This window comes from Anguilla rostrata, chromosome 9, assembly GCF_018555375.3.
Source record: "Anguilla rostrata isolate EN2019 chromosome 9, ASM1855537v3, whole genome shotgun sequence".
In the NCBI taxonomy this organism is placed as follows: domain Eukaryota; kingdom Metazoa; phylum Chordata; class Actinopteri; order Anguilliformes; family Anguillidae; genus Anguilla; species Anguilla rostrata.
The window spans coordinates 41692360-41709908 of NC_057941.1; the positions used below are offsets into that span (position 1 = coordinate 41692360).

General features: G+C 40.0%; 1 protein-coding gene across 6 annotated transcripts in view; it reads left to right on the forward strand.

Moving 5' to 3' along the window:
- The first annotated feature begins 3522 nt into the window (after positions 1–3522).
- The window catches only part of camkk1a (calcium/calmodulin-dependent protein kinase kinase 1, alpha a), a 78163-nt gene continuing 64136 nt past the window's right edge, over positions 3523–17549 (forward strand). For 2 of the 6 annotated variants that reach the window (XM_064352210.1, XM_064352209.1), the window contains exons 1-2: positions 3523–3698; positions 3886–3949. The gene's annotated coding sequence lies outside the window, so the exon portion shown is untranslated. Of the gene's footprint in view, positions 3950–17549 lie in introns of all 6 variants that reach the window. The other 4 variants (XM_064352208.1, XM_064352207.1, XM_064352213.1 and 1 more) reach the window with 2 other exon arrangements.

The following is a 17549-nucleotide window of genomic DNA, read 5'->3' on the forward strand; positions in this document are numbered from 1 at the left end:
TTCTAACATTGGAACTAGAAACGAGAGGCATGGGATTTAGTAAGCTTTCCCATGAACTCCATCACTTTAAAACTGGTCACTTAATGTTTATCTTAACTGGCACTTAGCCGACACCTTCATTCAGAGCAACTTTGCAAGCGCAAGTGCAAATATTACAGATTGGAGTGCAGTAACTACATAGAGAGGACACAGCAAGTGCACAAAGCATCACTGCCTTACCTGGGAAACGATGATCAGGCAGTACAAATGGTTCACTGTTTATATAAGCGTGCTCAGTTTTTGTGTACCTCATTCCAAGTGAATATGTTCTTTCCCTTAATGAAAATACATTTTGTCTCATGAATTTGCAAAATAGGCATTAGGTTGAAACAGTTTTAGTGGATTCTCTGTAAAAGCTAATATCACAACAGTTCATTTATTTTTGAAGCCAGTTTCATTATCTAAAAGACAAGCTAAATTTCAATACACTATATGACCAAAGGTATCTGGGACATCCCTTGGTCTGGGGCTGTTTTTCATGGTTTGGGCTAGGCCCCTTAGTTCCTGTGAAGGAAAATCTTAATGCTACAATATACAATCACATTCTAGATTATTCTGTCCTTCCCAAGCTGTTTGGGGAAGGCCCTTTCCTCTGTCACCATGACAATGCCTCCAGGCACACAGCAAGGTGCATATAGAAATTGTTTTGTTGAGAAAGGTGTGGAAGAACTTGACTGGCCTGCACAGAGCTCTGACCTCAACCCCATCAAACACCTTTGCGGTGAATTGGACTGCCAACTGAGAGCCAGGTAAAATTTCCCAAACAGTGCCTGACCTCATTAATGCTGTTGCAGCTGAAAGGAAGCTAATTCCTGGAGCAATGCTCCAACATCAAGTATAAAGTCTCACCAGAAGATTGGAGGTTGTTATAGCAGCAAAGGGTGACCCAGCTCCATATTAATGCCTATAATTTTGGATGAGATGTTGGATGTCAGGTGTCCACATACTTTTGACCATGTAGTGTATTTGTACATTCACGTCAAAATCTAAACAATCAGAGTAGACAAAATGTACACAAAAGTAGTAATTTATCTTTGAATTTCTTCACATTCTGTCCTGTCATACATAATTTAAATGTATTCAAATATTATCCCTCTTCACATACAGAGGGAATTCAATGAATTTGCTTAAAAACATGTTTTTTTGTTGCAAAGAAATGACATAAGTGGGCACTCCCTCAATATAGGTGGAAAAATTTTGTGATCATTCAAGAAATTGGGTTACACCTGGCCCAATGTAAGTTGTTAATACAAAAGGATGAATACTTATCAATTATGCCATTTTAAGGTTTTTATTTTCATTTTTCACGTAATTCTGAGAATATGCTTCAGAATGCCATAAAGCATTTAGATGATTTCACAGTTGTGTGAAAAATAAAAACCTGAAAATGACATAATTGATAAGTAAGCTCTTTGTGATGTTAAAATATTAATGCTAAAATTAATGACATATATAGGAGTAGAAAATAAATCAAATTTCAAAATATTTAATGTGTTTGGGGGGGGGGGGCAATGTACAGTGCTCCCCGACCACCAAACTTTTCCTAAAATTTGATATCAGTCTTTTACATCGCTGTGGAGGATAATTTTATCCCACTCTTCTTTGCAGAGCTGCTTTAATTCAGACAAATTAGTCGGTTTTTGAGCATGAAGTGCTTGTTTCAGGTCCTGCCACAGCATCTGCCTTGTGTTTTAGATCATTGTCTTGCTGCATAACCCAAATACGCTTCAGCTCAGAGACAGATGGCCAGACATTTTCCTTGAGAATTTTCTGGTACAGAGCAGAATTCATGGTTTCCTTGATAATGGTAGGTCATCCCAATAGGATTGGGGATCATCCAGGTGCTTTTTTGCTCATGTGAGATTAACATTGGTGTTTCCTCTTGGTTAACAATGGTTTCCATCTTGATACTCTTCCATGAATCCCATTTTTGCCCATTTTTGTCTCTTTTTTATTGTCATTGTATTGGAGTCATGAGCACCAATCTTAGCTGAAGTTAGAGAAACCTGCAGTTCTCTGGATGTTCTTCCAGGATCTTTTGTAACTTCCTGGATGAATTGTCGTTGCGCCATTTGAGAAATTTTGGTAAGCTGGCAATTTCTTGGAAGATTCACCACTGTTCCAAGAGTTCTCCATTTGTAGATAATAGCTCTCACTGTGGTTCATTGGAGTCCCAGAGCCTTAGAAATGGCTTTGTAACACTTTCCAGACTGATGTATTTCAAAAGCTTTTCTGGAATTTCCTTTGATTGTGGTGAAGTGTGCTTGCAGAAATCTTTTGTTGACTACTTGATGATAAGGTGTAATATGAGTGAAGTTTAGATTCAATAGGGCTGGCTGCAAGCAAGCCTGGCTGTGTTCAATTATCTGAATCTAATTATCAATTTAATTAGGTAAATTGGATCAGTATCTAAGGGGGGAAATACTTTTTCTCATATGATATATGGGTGTATATGGGTAATAATTAAAAAAGAAAGGTAAATGTTTTTGTGTTTTGTGTTTACTCGGTTACCCTTTGTCTAATATTACATTTTGTATACGTTCTGATACAATTCAGTGTGACAAATAGAGGAAATCAAGAACAAAAAATACAAACAAACCTGTTTCAAACAACCTGGTTGTCCTAGGGCTAAAATCTAAACTGCTTTCATGAATTCATGTGTGAAATTTATGCTGGTTGGAAACCAGTTTATCCACTGTCAACAATATTTTTTTCTTAATCTTAAATAATAGAATATTTCTGATGCCATAGAGCACTAAGTCTGTCAGATCTTTCAATGTGTGAAAATCTATCCAAGCCAGCCCAAGGGAAATCCATGAAATACTGGTAATCCTGCTTGTTTTCTGTAGACTAATAAAAAATTTAGGGGTGGGCATTTTGATGAAGAAAGAAAAATAAAAATAAAAACGCCAAATGCAGTACTTGTACTGTATGCCACAAGGACACAGCCTATAGTAATTGCAGCCACATGCAATAGTCTGGGTTTAAAATATATAGTAATGATGAGAATGCCATTTTGAGGATAAGAAACAAAGTTTAGTCCCTCGCATATTTTCCAGTTTCACACATGCACAGATGCAGCATGTTTGTTCCTTTTAGAGTAATCACGACATTTTCTAATGTATTGTCATCAAGACAATGAAAATTGCGTTAACAATTAAAAGCTCGTTAACAAAAAACTAACGCAATACTGTTGCAATTACGACATGAAACCGACATGACTTTCTTTATGGGCAAAATAAATAAAAAAATGTCACTCAACTTGTTTGTCGATTAGACATGGTGGATATCAATGGATGATAGTAGCGATTTGATTGACAAGTCAGATTCAGTCCCACGTAGGCTACAACCCAATAGAAGCGGCACGTTAGCATAAGCGACGCTCATACAAGTATATCAACACCCATAACATACTGTATCTAACGGATCTTAGGACCCAACGTGAGACATTGAAAAAAAATATTTGACGAATCATAAAAGTTCATTGCAGTTCATTGCATATCCTTGCGCTGGGTCGATACGCGACCGGTTGTTGTTAGCCGGCAGTATCCCTTCACTGTAGGCTTATGCATATTCCTTTAAATGGAGAAACAGGGAAAGTGAAAGCGGTCAGAAGCACTAAGCGCTAGCAAATGCAGTTGTACAGCACGGAAGCAGGGGTAGGAAAAGGAAACGTTTAAACGCATGAATGAAATTGTAGGCAAGCAGGCGTGTGTATTAGTGAAAGACAAAGGGATGGTTTGAGAACAAATATTCTTGTTCAAATGAAATTTGCTTGTTGCTATGTTCGACTTAAACATGCATTTGAGCTAGAGGTGTAACACTGCGGTAAATTATTTCTCGCAGGACAGTACAGTAGTCGGCTACAATCCGCAGTCTCAAAAACACTACTCCAGGACAGCATTCAAGGGTGAGTAGAAACTTTTTTTTTTGTTCGCATCAACACAAATCTGTTAACCAATAAGCATTGGCAAGAATGCTACACTCATTATACCGCCCCATTGAAATTACTCGGTTGACTTTTTGCTACGCTGTGCAGAACAATAGGACATGACAAGTTATCGAGGCAGGTTGCTAGCTGTAAGTGTCCTACACTACCACTGGCAGGCTTATTATATTAATTCCATCAGCAAGCAGACAGGTGAAGATCCGTTGTAAGCCCGCGGCATTATTATCTATTATAGCCTACCGTAAAGCTACCGTACTTAAGGAAATATTCTAATAATTGTTTAAGTGAGCCGTTAGACACGCTAGCATCCGTCGTTGGCATGCGGTGCTCGCCGCCGTTCCCTTTGTGACAGCCTATATGTGTAACATGTCTTGAAATCGTGCGGCTCAAACATAAGGTTCCGATGAGAGTGCACTCACGAAATTGCCAACCGCTTTCTGAAATGTTTGGTATACGGTATTCGTATGCACCAAGTCGACTGACTTCCTTATAATACAATATTTGACTGACTTCCTTAAAATACAGTATTTTGGGTATTGTTTCACTGGCGCTGTTTTTGAAGTTAGTGTCACGTGCCGGTACTTTATTGCACAATAATTGAAGATAAAAGGATATCGCTGTATGCGAAATCAAATTATTTCATCAAAATAAACAATTTTTTTTTAAGTCTTTGTTGTTTTAATATGTGTAACCTCCAATAACCCCATTCAGTCTGTGTTAGACGTTTTTTCCGTTATCCATGTGGGTTCTCATTCACGTAATTTCAGATTATCTACCTCCGATATTACATTGGCTATATAAAATACAACAATCATTTTCAGTTATTGTGAAATCTTTTTCTGATCAAGAGGTTTTTAAAAAAAGGGACATCTTCAAGGACCGCATTCTTGTTTTTACATTCCATACATTGACAGTACAGTAGGCCTAATGTGTTGTTAGTTCAAGTAACGATGAAGCAGTGATTTCATGCTTCATCTTTTCATATATCCACCGTGTCCACCCATCGGTGTGTGTGTGTGTGCGCGCGCGGGCGTGTGTGTGTAAGAGAAGCGCGCGCTTCCGGTCATTTTATGATTTGAAAATATTTTGAAATTCAATTTCTGCCACAGAACTGCTCCCACACATACAGCTGGTCACAAATGAAAGAGCCCGTATGAACTAATCTAATGTTGGTGTCATTGGGCTGAATCAGAGTTTCTCATTGGTCTGATTTCAAGCCTGTAGTCCCTGCTATCAAGAATACTCCTGATTGACTTTGATTAGATGCGAAAGTGAATGTATTAATTAATTAATTTATTTATTTATTTATTTATTTATTTATTTATTTTGCTGTGGGCTGATGGCCAGTTGCACAGGTCCTTTCAGTGCTGGATTAACAAACCACATATTTGTTATTCCAATACTGAACATATGTTTTTGTGTCAACAAATTGTTTGTGGCAATGGCTGTGTTTACATAAACACAAGTGTTCATGGGCATATTGATTTCATTCTGCAAGAAGAATTTACCCAACACCCACCTAGAGGGGCTGAGAGATGCGTGGACTCAGACACTGGAGAAAGATTCAAAATTACAAGAAAATTCAAGACCGAACATGCATCCTCACCGGAACAGTCCTCTCCAGGTTGAGCCAGTGAACGCACACCACAGTACAGCGTCCCTTATTCACACAAGCCCAGTAGAGAAGAGGAAATAAGCAAAGTAGACAACCAGTGGTTAGAATAATGCATTTTCCGAACATACACTTGGTCCTTAGCCAATGAGAATAAGGGTAATAGTGAAAGCTATATTTAAATGGCCTCTTCTCTGGGCACTTGTGGCCTGATGGAGGATGGTAATAAAAATTGATTGGATTGGCCAATTACATGAGAGCTCACCAGCTCTTTCCAATGCACCATAGCTTCTGTGGAGAGACGGAGGTTTCAGGTTTCATTAATTGGGTCAGGAAAACATGAGTCGCTTTACTGCTCCATACAAGGTACCAAAAATGAGAGAGCTCGACCTTAACATTGTGCAGATACAAAATGTGGAAACAATATGAAACCGGTTCTGTTATTCGCTGTGGCACAAGATTTTACTGGATGTATTCGGCAGACAAAGAGAGCCCTACATGAGGCCACGATCTGTAATAAGAATAGCCTCTGAATGTGCCATTGCACGCCGTAGCAGCGGTGCTAATTGTGGTGTTGCCTTTACTCTTAAATTCTTGGGTATTGGGAAGCATTTTGGGTCTATATGTTGGACAGTGCACAAAGGTTCTAAATACATTCTCCCTGTCTCCTTGCTTAAAATGTACAAATAACCTGTAATGTTTATGTCCTAGTTTTCTTCTGCTTTATTACATTGGTGTTCATAAATACTGTTGAATCTACTGGAAGCTGTATTTGTGTGTAGTTAAATAAATTTGGTGCCAAGCAATGGCAAACACAAGGGTATATACTGTAAGCCCATCCTCACTTCATTTGTGTATACTCTGATGAAAATGCTTGTTGTGTCTAAATATTTGTTCCGTTCCTATTTAATTACGTTTTTTTACATGCAAGCTTTTTTTGAGTGCTCCAGTTTTTACTCAGCTTTTTGGAGAAGTTGCCTGGGGTCATGATACTGCCCCCCTCCCCCGTTTTCTTAGTAGCTAGGCTGATGTGTGTAGATTTTTCTTCTCCCATTGCATTGTATAGATACACAGACTAATGTGGGATAAAGTGTGTACCTCTCCTGTAATCAGTATTGGAATTGTGTTTACTTTTTAATTTTTGGAAAAATCATTTGTCCACCTTGTGCTTTCTTTTTTGTCAATATTGTTTTTGCTCAGAATCCCAATGAAACATTTTCACCATTAACGGTACCGCAGGACCACATATTTTATTGATCATTAGTTTACCAAATAAACAGTGTTTCTGTCTTCTGAAATCAACAAGAGGACCCACTTTTATATGGAAACTAGCGAATCCCTTTTTTTAAGGACATGGATAGAGAGACTGCTGATCCACATGTGTAAAATGACAGTGAAGTTAATTAGCCTGTGCTGTCCTAGCCCCAGGGACAGCTGAAGTAACAGGAAGAAGCGATTGCATTGTCTGAAGTGCATTGTGTGACCCTAGGTTGTTTGGAGGAAGTGCGTTTCATAACCCTCCAAGCACTTCTGCTTATAGCTCCCTGTAAATTGTGATGAGGCAAATTGTGCACGCAAGGAGAAGTTGTCGATGGTGGTCATTTGTCTGTTCCCAAGCTCCTTCGGAGGGATTTTTTAATTTACTGGCTCTCCACTTTGAGGTTAGACTGTGAGAAAGAGCCCGTGGAGGAAGCCATCACTCAGAGCTCTGGTTTCCGTTTAAGTCATTTGGATGCCTGGCCTTTCGTTCGGGCTGGAATTTGAGTCACCTGTCGGCGCAGGTGCCAATGCTTTGCCGAAGGGCATCTGTAGAGCTGATTGTGGCACCACGCCTTGCTTTGATTTTACCTCAGCGGCCATTACGAAATGCATTCCGAAATGAGTTCTCTGAAAACCGCGCCTGGCGGCAGTTTCATAATCACACAGTGCTTTAATAGCGGGACAGATGCTGTTTAAAGTCCTGCTTTCAGTACTGCATTTGTTATACTGAGCCTGTTGCAGATGAGTGTATGTTTTGTGTATAGTCAGCGGTATCTGTCGTCCCTGATGGATGAAGTCTGTAAGTTGACGGGTACTTGTAGGCTACTTGAGTTTGGTGATCTGTAATTTGCTTTGCAGCCATCCTTATTTTTATTCTTTTTCCTCTTGAAACTCATCCATATTGGAATCAACGATATCTCACATAATAAAGATTTTACAGTAGCGGTAAAACTATTGATTCTTTTTCATAGTGCTTACATATTAGAGGAATTAATAATATTACTCTCGGACATTGCCCACAACCATATAAAATTACAATGTCTAAAAAGATGGAGTATGAAAATGTAATGCATGTACTTAGTACACCATGGGTCTAAATTCAGTTCAATTGAATACATGTTCAAGAAACATACAGCCGTTATCGTACAGAAATGACTAAATAAAAATTCCAGATATATATATGATTTTGTACTTTTAAACTTGAAGTACTTGATGAGTGTAATCCGCTAAGCAATTCTGGGAGTTTTCTTCTTTCACAAGTGTTACATTTAGTGATCACCAAATTTGTGTAAGAACTGAACACTTGCTTTTATTGATTTTTTTTTTTCAAAGGAAAAATCCTGTCGCTGTTTGAATGAGTGTGCGCTCTGGGAAAATAAGAGTCCTTTTATAACTTGGCTATTTAGCCGAACAGGCTTGCTCCAAATTATTTCCCTGTACAGCAGCATCTTAATGGCCGACACATTCAAAGCATGAGTCATGACTCTGTGACTGCTGGTGTGGGCCTCATACATATTACTGTTCTCAAAAGCTGACAAAATCATCATCAAGAGATTTGCTAGTGCCAGTATTTATATTAGGACTTCTGAGTTTCATCTGAATTGCTCTTCGGTTAAAAATTAGTTGATGTCCCCCGGATTTTCAAATTCATATTTCAAAGGTCAAGAGTAATTTGCAGTGGGTATATACCATGGAACTTAATGTCATTTAGTGAACAGGCTAGAGGCAGCTGCTGTGAACTCATTGGAATTAATTTCTGGTTCTTGGAAGTTCTCAGGGTTTGTTTGTATAGCAGCAGAATGGCCGTTTGCCTGAGGAACCTTTCGTCTGTTTTGTGATCTGTTGCATTGAAGATGATTCACCTGCTGAGTCATGCTGTATGCAGGAGGCACCAGTCTTTATCGCACTTGCACTTCACTCTCCTTTGGAATGCTTTAAAGGCCATTTGAGCTATGGAGCCAGTTCAGCATAGGTGTGTGTTTGTGTCTATGCGTTTTTATCAAATTAAATGAAAGGACGGCCCAAAGTATTGACGCACATGCTCGTATGCACGCACGCACACACACAAAACGCATACCGCACACACGCACGCACACACACACCACACACACAAACAGACGTGCACACACACAAGCACACATACACAGACACACCACACACACAAACACAAACACACACACGCACACGCACACACACGCACACGTACAAAGGCAGCGTGTCAGCCTGTGGAGTCTAGCTACATCTCAGCATTTATTTCTTTAAGATGCAGTTTACAGATTTATTATGGTAGTCCTAATTATATGTCCTGGGGATGTAGAGAACAGGTCATGTACAGTAACAAAGCATGTTGACTCAGAAAGTCTGAATTAATGTTTCAGCCTGGCTCCTGGACACTTGATTTGAATGGTGGTCAGTGGCCACTGTTTATAATTGGAGTTTTTTCAAAGTATAAAGATTTAAATGATGCAAGTTAATAGACTGATGTGTGTTTGCTACTCAGTACCTACCTACTCATTGCATAGAAACCAAAATTATAATCTGTAGCCAATGATATATTTGCGACATTTGAAATGTCAGTGGTACAATGTCTCTATCATGTTACCATCTGTCTTGCTAGCCTAAAGGTACTCAAACTGCAAGACACTTTGTCCCTGCTGATAATTTTCTATGTCTGAAATGGCCAAGTGCAGTTGTACTCAGCATTTTGTTGTTAAGCCATTACATGCGCCCAACCCTGTGTTGGCTGGGATCTTCAATTCTGTATAAATCACCTGGCAATAAAAATAAAAAAATGAATGTGATGGAGTTCAGAGTAGGCTATGTTGATTCTTGCAAGTGCACATTTACATTGCAAATAACCATGTAGGCTATATGAAAGGACATCGTGCGCATGTATTAATTTTACAAGTACTTCGGAATGACCGTTAATGGACAGTTACTAATAGGTTTTCAAAGCTTGGTGCCGATAAAAGCTAATTTTGTACTACGTTCTGAAGGCAGCAAGGGATGCATGGGTGTGGTCATTCAAATGAAACAAGCCTCAAAATCAATTCTCCGTTTTCCATTTGTCTGAATGCATAGTGAAATGTACTAAACATTTAGTTTATGTATAAATTATGTAGTTTCAAGTTGTCTGGCAGATAATAGAACAGTGTTTCTCAGCCCTGGTCCTGGGGACCCACTGCCCTGCATGTTTTAGATGTCTCCCTGCTCCAACACACCTGAATGAATGGGCGGTTATCAGCCTTCTACAGAGCTTGATGACGACCCATTCATTTGAATCAGGTGTGTTGGAGCAGGGAGACATCTAAAACATGCAGGGCAGTGGGTCCCCAGGACCAGGGCTGAGAAACACTGTACTAGAACAAAAAATATGATGTCATTTTTTTCTGCACCTAGCCCTTTACAGCTGCTTCTATACCACGAGACTCACATTATCATTTTTTCTTTGAACCTGTAAGCTTGTAAACGACAACAGATGGAATATGTGCTATTCACCTTATGTAAACGTACAGTATATGGCTTTCGTGAAATATTAATTTGTGATTCCTGTGTTCGGGACTCTCGCGGTCCCGCTTTGTTCAATCGAGCCGTCTCCAGCGCTAAGGTGCTCTGTTCCTGATCCGCGTTACTGTGGGCCTCAGTGCCATTTGGCTCTGATGCCCAGAGCCTCATTAGACCGGCTGGAGATAGCGACGTCGCCGCCCCGCTTCCCTCCTCGCAGGCTGTTCTCACATTATGCCTGAATGGCCAGGGTGGCTCACAGCGCACAGGCGAAAATGAGTCAGATACCTTCGTCTTTGGGCGCAGATGTGATTCCGATAAGCCGGCCCACGCTGTTTTGTTTGCGGATCGCACTTGAGAGCGAGTCAGGGAAGCCCCTTGAGGCTTTCAAAGTGAGTGATTTGAAAGTAACGTGTTTAGCAGGTGCTCTCTTAAATTGATCATCGAAATTCACGTTTTTAGCCCAGTTTTATCCATCGTTGCGTGTGCCTCAAAGGGGGGGGGGGGGGCCTCCTTTCTTCAGACATCTGTGATTCCCCCTCCCTTCTTCATTTACAATGGGGAAATTTTAATAGCACCTGTCCTCGTGCAGTGCATACACAGTACCTGGGATTTGCACTGCGTATTTATTTCTTTCAAAATCCATTCTGACATTTAAATTCATGCAAATGTGCCCAGAATGAAGCTTGCAGAGCCTTGGATAATTGTTGCATCTACATTGACAGGGGACTGAGATGTGCAGTTATTCTTTTGGAAGGAATTTGGAGTCTGTTATTTGGTCCTCAGTTTTATCTTCGCCTTCCCGCTGTCTGTCCGAGGAGCTCGGATTAGGTAACAGCGGAATATTTCCGGAAAAATCCTCAAAGGCTGTCACATACCACAGAAAAGCGAGAACTGGCATCTTTAAAACAAGCCTCTCCAGTTCCAAAAGAGATGACTAAATCAGAACAGTGGGCCCTCCGAGATCCCGCATGCTTTTGAAATGCCCTTGCTTTGTTTCTTAAGCTCAATGAAGAAAAGCAACTTCTCAGAATTTAAGTGTCCGTACCGCTGCCACATTCTTCTCAGCAGCCATAGAACCACCCACAGCAGTCTAACTCATGGAACTGCTTTTTCTGGGCGTCATGCGAACAGTCTGTGCCAACTTGAACTGGGTGACAGACCAGAGGGGGGGAAAAAAAAACTCTGATTGAGTTTCTACAGAACCAAACTGCTGATCTGGAAGATCAGCCCCTGCTCACAGCTCAGTGCTTTGCCGTGTGATTTGTCTGTTCTTCGTAGAGGCTGTCCTTCAGAGCAGGCTCAAGGGTGCGTGTGACAGTGATGCAGTGCTGCCGTATACCAGGTTTTTATCTTGCTGTTTAGATCTGCTGTCTTCAAGTGCTATACTATGCTCGGCTGGCTTGAACGTAATGGTGAAAACTCACACCGCCATTCTGCTAAGGGAAATATACTGCCCCTGCTGTGTGTCTTTTTAAAGGGTGGAGTGAGGGGTTCTTTTTGTTGTGTTCTCTCTGTCTCCATTTGCTGGTTTATGAGTCAGACCCTGTCCGGGATTCCCTCAGGCATGACCCCATTACTGCTCGGTAGCAGAGGTGACAACTGTAAGCTTACCGAAGACCATGAGTTGTTTTTTCTAGTATATATTTACATAATTATTCTGGGTTTTTTTGTAAGTAATTATATGTCTTAAGTTCAATATTTTGGGAAGTGTGTGGGTGAGAATTAATTTGGCCAGTGAGCTATTAGGATGAATTACTGTGAGGGCAATTGGCTGGATCAAAGCCCAGAGTTCACAAAACCCCACTCGGAAGTGTGACTGAATTCAGTGAGTTTAGGATCGCAGATTAGTATTCACAGGTCTGATCTTGCTTTCACTCGATAATCTATAGATCTCAATAGTGATATACAGGACAGTTTGTAGCTCCCCGTTGTAGGTGTCCAAAAGTAATAGAACAAATTCACATAATCTTAAAGTCGTCATATTTGGTATGTGGTTGGAAATCCCTTGCAGTTACCTATATACATCACCAGACGCTGGGTATCTTCCCTGGTGATGCTCTGCCAGACCTGTACTGCGGCCATCTTTAGCTCACGTTTGTTTTAGGCGCCTTCTCACTTCAGTCTTGTCTTCAGTAAGCGAATCACATTTTCAGTCCTACACAGGATGGGTGACTGACTTGGCCAGTCAAGAACATTCCACTTTTTGGCCCTGAAAAACTCCTTGGTTGCTTTAGCAGTATTTTGAGCAAATTTCCAATGAAATTTGAGGCATTTGTTTGGATTTGAGCAGATAAGATGTAATGGACTGCATTTATATAGCGCTTTTATCCAAAGCGCTTTACAATTGATGCCTCTCATTCGCCAGAGCAGTTGGGGGTTAGGTGTCTTGCTCAAGACATCGACAGCCAGGCGGTTGAACCGCAACCTCGACTGCCAGACAACGTCTACCTCCTGAGCTATGTCGCCCCCAACATAGATGTTTCTGCACACTTCAGAATTCATCTTACTGCTGCCATCAGCAGTCACATCATCAATAATGACAAGTGAGCCAGCTCCAGTGGCAGCCATACATGCCCAAGGCGTGATGCTACCTTCTCTGTCACGGTTGAGGGGGTGCTTCGGATCTTGAGCAATTTATTTCTCCACACTTTCCTCTTTCTGTCACATTGGTACAGGGTAATACCCGTCTCATCTGTCCATAAGACTTTGTTCCAGGATAGTTTTTTAATGTGCTTTTTAGCAAACTAACCTGGCCATTCTGTTCTTGAGGCTTAACAGCGGTTTGCTTCTTGCATTGAACCCTCTCAGGTTATTCTGGTGTAGTCTCCTCTTTTATGGTAGTCTTTGACACGTCTGTGCCTACATCATGGAGAGAGTTCTTGATCTGGTCAACAGTCGAAAAGGAGTTTTTTCTTCATCCACAACAGTGGTCCTCTGTGGTCAACCAGGTGGTTTGCTGTTGCTGAGCTCACCAGTGTGCTTTTGCTTCTTAATGTATCAAATAGTTGATTTTGACACACCCAGTGTTTTCGCTATCTCTGTTCAACCTTGTGATGGCCTGCTTTTCTGGCATTGACACTTATTTGGTCCGCATGTTGAGAGACAACAGCAACAGACTACAATGCAAATACTACGCCTAGAATCATTGGTAGACCTTTTTTTAGCTTTCTTGTGCATGAACTAATGATGCAACAACACATAGCTGGCTGAGAAATAGCTGTACCCTTAAAGTCTATATCTTTGACCTCATATTCATTATTTCATTTCAGATCTAATGTGGTGGAATACAGAGGCAGAACTTGAAATTTTTTTGGCACTGTCCCAATATATATATTAACAACTGTCTAACACTTGTCTTACTCAAGTTATTTAGGTGCTCATGTAAAATTCAGCGGCAGCATATCTATTTTACGCATGTACTTTGGTGTCAGCAGTGATAAAATATTTTCCTCAAAGCAGAGAAGGCCTACAAATGGAAGGAAAATACATTTTTTTGCATCCATTATGGATGAATTCACGAGTAACTGAGGATGTAATTATGTGTAAGGTCAATTTAAGGACCGTCAGTCATATCTCAGCCAAAGAAATATTGGCAGGTTGTCTATTAGCCTATAATATAGGTATTTATATTACCGCTTTGGGAACCTTTAGTCATTATTTATGGCTTTCATACTGATTTTTGCATTTCAATTAATAAATTGCCATTATAAGCCATGGCATAATATATGAATACCAGGATGTAATTTCTTAGATGTTATTTGAAAGGTACTGAAAGCAGTTTTCCAGCAAGTATCTTTTTCCTTCTCAGGTTCACAAATCTACAGATTGCAGATAAAGACTTGGACTCTGGAATACACCTGTCAGAAATTGCAAATAGTATGTCCAACTCTGAACAGTAACCTTTACACTGACCTATAAATGGTCAAGATGTTTCGTGGATGATCTTCTGTTCGCCAGCCAAGTTTCAATTTACTTTCAGTCCAACTGTGGTGCGGAGTCCCTGCTAGATAATGGCTGTGTTTTGAAGTGTGACTTTTTGCTCAGAAATGTCAGCATGAATCAAATTAGCTCAAACGGGTATGACAAAGGCCTCCATCATTTCAAAACCAAACAAAAGATTTTTTTTTTTTTTTCACTTGCCGGATTTTCACATGGTCCACTCGACATCCTTGTGTGGATGTTTTCATTTCAAAGGAGCCCCCACGTAGAGAGCCATACTATACAAATCTAGTGTGCTAAAGAGATTACTGGTGTAATCTGTTTAAAGAACCGAGCTTAAGGAAACAAAAGCCACACAAGATGGGTTCTCCGCCCACGTTGTTGCCCCTGCCACCGTGTGTCTGTGCAGTGCACACAGACGCGCAGCACATCCAGCGTTAATGGCTTCCTTTCCTCTGCTGATGTCATTCCTGGCCTCTGCTCTTTACACACCACCATCTTTTTTTTCCCCCCTTAATTGGATTTGGCTGGTTTGATGCGTTTGGATAATAGGAGCAATACTGAATTTGTAGGGCACATGCTGAAAAAGAGCAAGGTGTACGATAGTAAGCATTTCACCCACTTGCAAGCCTCAGCGCTGGTGGAAAAGTTTTTAGGGGAATCACTGGCCACTGTCCAGCATTATTATTTAAGACCTAGCTGGCTTTTCTTACAGTTAACATTTAAAAGCTTGTATTAGTAGGTAATTTCTTAAATGCTAATATAATACTAAGGTTATGAATACTATAGTTTTTTTGTTGAATAATGTCATGTTTAACATTAGGCTTGTGGGTTCCCATTGTATGGCATTCTGTGCTCTTTTAAAGATTTTCAGAGTAACTCATTATGATAGTTCTCCTCTTCGTCTAAGCATAGGTAGATAGCTGTGCCACGCATATGAGTTTTGAGCTAAAATAAGCAGGGGAAATTAAGCCAATAAGTGCTCATGGGGGAGCATTCTGATACAGAAGGTAGGAGTACTGTGGTCTATATCCAGTACTTTACGACTGAAGAAAGCCTACTATAAAAACCTGGAGGCCCCTCTAGACGTGAGTCACAAACTGCGTGTCATCATGGGTTCCTGGAGACATAGCCCAGAAGACTTGATTTAAATGTCAAGTTGTATATGAGGCATGGTATGTAGGAGAGGTAGATAGAAAGTTCAATATTCAGTTGCTGGTACATGAGCTTTATGTATGTGTGCTGTATATATTGAGAGGCAAGACAGATGGTTTCATAATTTTGAATGTGTGAGATAGCTGTCATTTTTAGAATTAAATATCTCTGGAGGTCACAAAGCGAAAGCATTTCGCTAGCTTTTCATTGCATTTCTTCGAAATATATTATATTAAGTTATCCAAACGATTTAGAAAAGGGGGCCTCAATTTTTCAGCTTAAGATACTCTATTGTCCCTAAAACTTTTGGAAAATAATCGAACACATAGGACTATGTGCTTATACTATGTGGAAGAAAGGATCTTGACATGACAGGTAGTGTTTCAGATGACCAACTGGCGAGAATGTACTATCAATAATAAATTAATACATGGCCATTTTTTAATGGTGAAAGTGAGCAATGCCCTTTCGTTCATTTGCAATTATGCACTAATCAGATACTCATAAATAAGGGCAGTTTGGTCAGTGTTGTCCTGCCTGTACATTTTTCATGTAAACAACCACATTGCCAGTGGGACGATTCACTTCCATGCACATACCTCAAAATATTTCGTACATTTTTGAAAAAAATCAGGTTGCATTACCTGAATTTAGTTATTTCCTGAAACTTGTAATACTGCAGTGCACAACAGAAGTCCCGTGTGCCTAACCAGACACAATGGAAAAGGAGAAGTGCACTGAATCCCATAAATACTGAGCTCGCCGAGCAGCGCTAATGCCATATATGTCTTTATTGTGAGACACTGATTAATTACAGTTGTTAGGGTTTAAAACAATACATCAGGCTGGAGCATACAAAGGAGAAGTGACATTTGCGATGTTGTTTGGATTACCAGTTGAAAGGCGCTCGCAGTCTGAGCTCTGCGTTTTCAGCAAACAGACACTGTACCCTGTAATTCATGTGAAATCTGCTGCTTGTCTGTCGCTGCTTTTGTTGAACACATCACAAGAAAACTGGGTGTGATGAAGCAGTGATTAATTAGCTCAATAGGGGCCGATCACCTAGCAAATGATCAAGGAAAATGGGTGGACTGTGGTATAAAAGTCTTTCCTTGAACAAAACTGTCCTAAAATATCCTTTTGGTGCACTCCTAGACCAAGGACTTGGTGTACACGAACACAATGATGCTTAAGTTTAGTAACTGAATATAATTCGCTTATAATATGAAATCCGAAATAATGTTTTTATTTACAATAAATTGCACAAAACAAAAACTTTTTCGCTTCATGTAACATTGTTATTCCTGTGAAAAAATTGTATACCAAGCATACTTGATATAAAGTAGCTAACTTCCTTAGCAAACTGTAAACTGCACATTCTGTTTTTGTTGCTTACTAGTGGTTTGCATCTTGCAGTGTAGCCTCTGTAGTTCTGTTCATTAGTTCACTGACAAATAGTAGTCACTGAAAAATCCATGCTTGAAGAGTGTTTTTGATCTGTCAGACAGGGTGTTTGGGGGTTGTTCTTCATTATGGTGAGAATTATTTGGTCATCAACTGTTGAGGTCTTTCTTGGCCTACCAGGCCCTTTGCATTTACTGAGTTCACCAGTACTCTTTCATCTTAATGATGTTCCAATCAGTTGATTTTGGTAAGCCTAAGGGTTGGTCTATGTCTCTGACTGTTTTTCTTATTTCTCAATCTCATAATGGCTTCCTTGACTGTCATTGGCACAACTTCAAAAACCTCAAAGGCAATCAAAAGCCTAGAATCAAGACTAGATACTGAAAGCCCTCTTATACCTGCACTAATGAAGAAATTGAACACATCTGACTAAACATATAAACATATAAACACCCGAGAAGCCATTTGTCCCAGACATTATGGTGTCCTGAAATGGAGCGACTATATATATATGTTTGCTGTAATTTCTTCATGGTGAAACCAAAATGTATGAAAATACCCTTAAATAGTACCGTACAGAGTACAGAAAGAGTACAGAACCAAATAAAGAAAAATATGTCTTTGTCCCAAACATTATGGAGCTCACTGTACAATTTCATTTACTAAGCATCACATATTATGCAA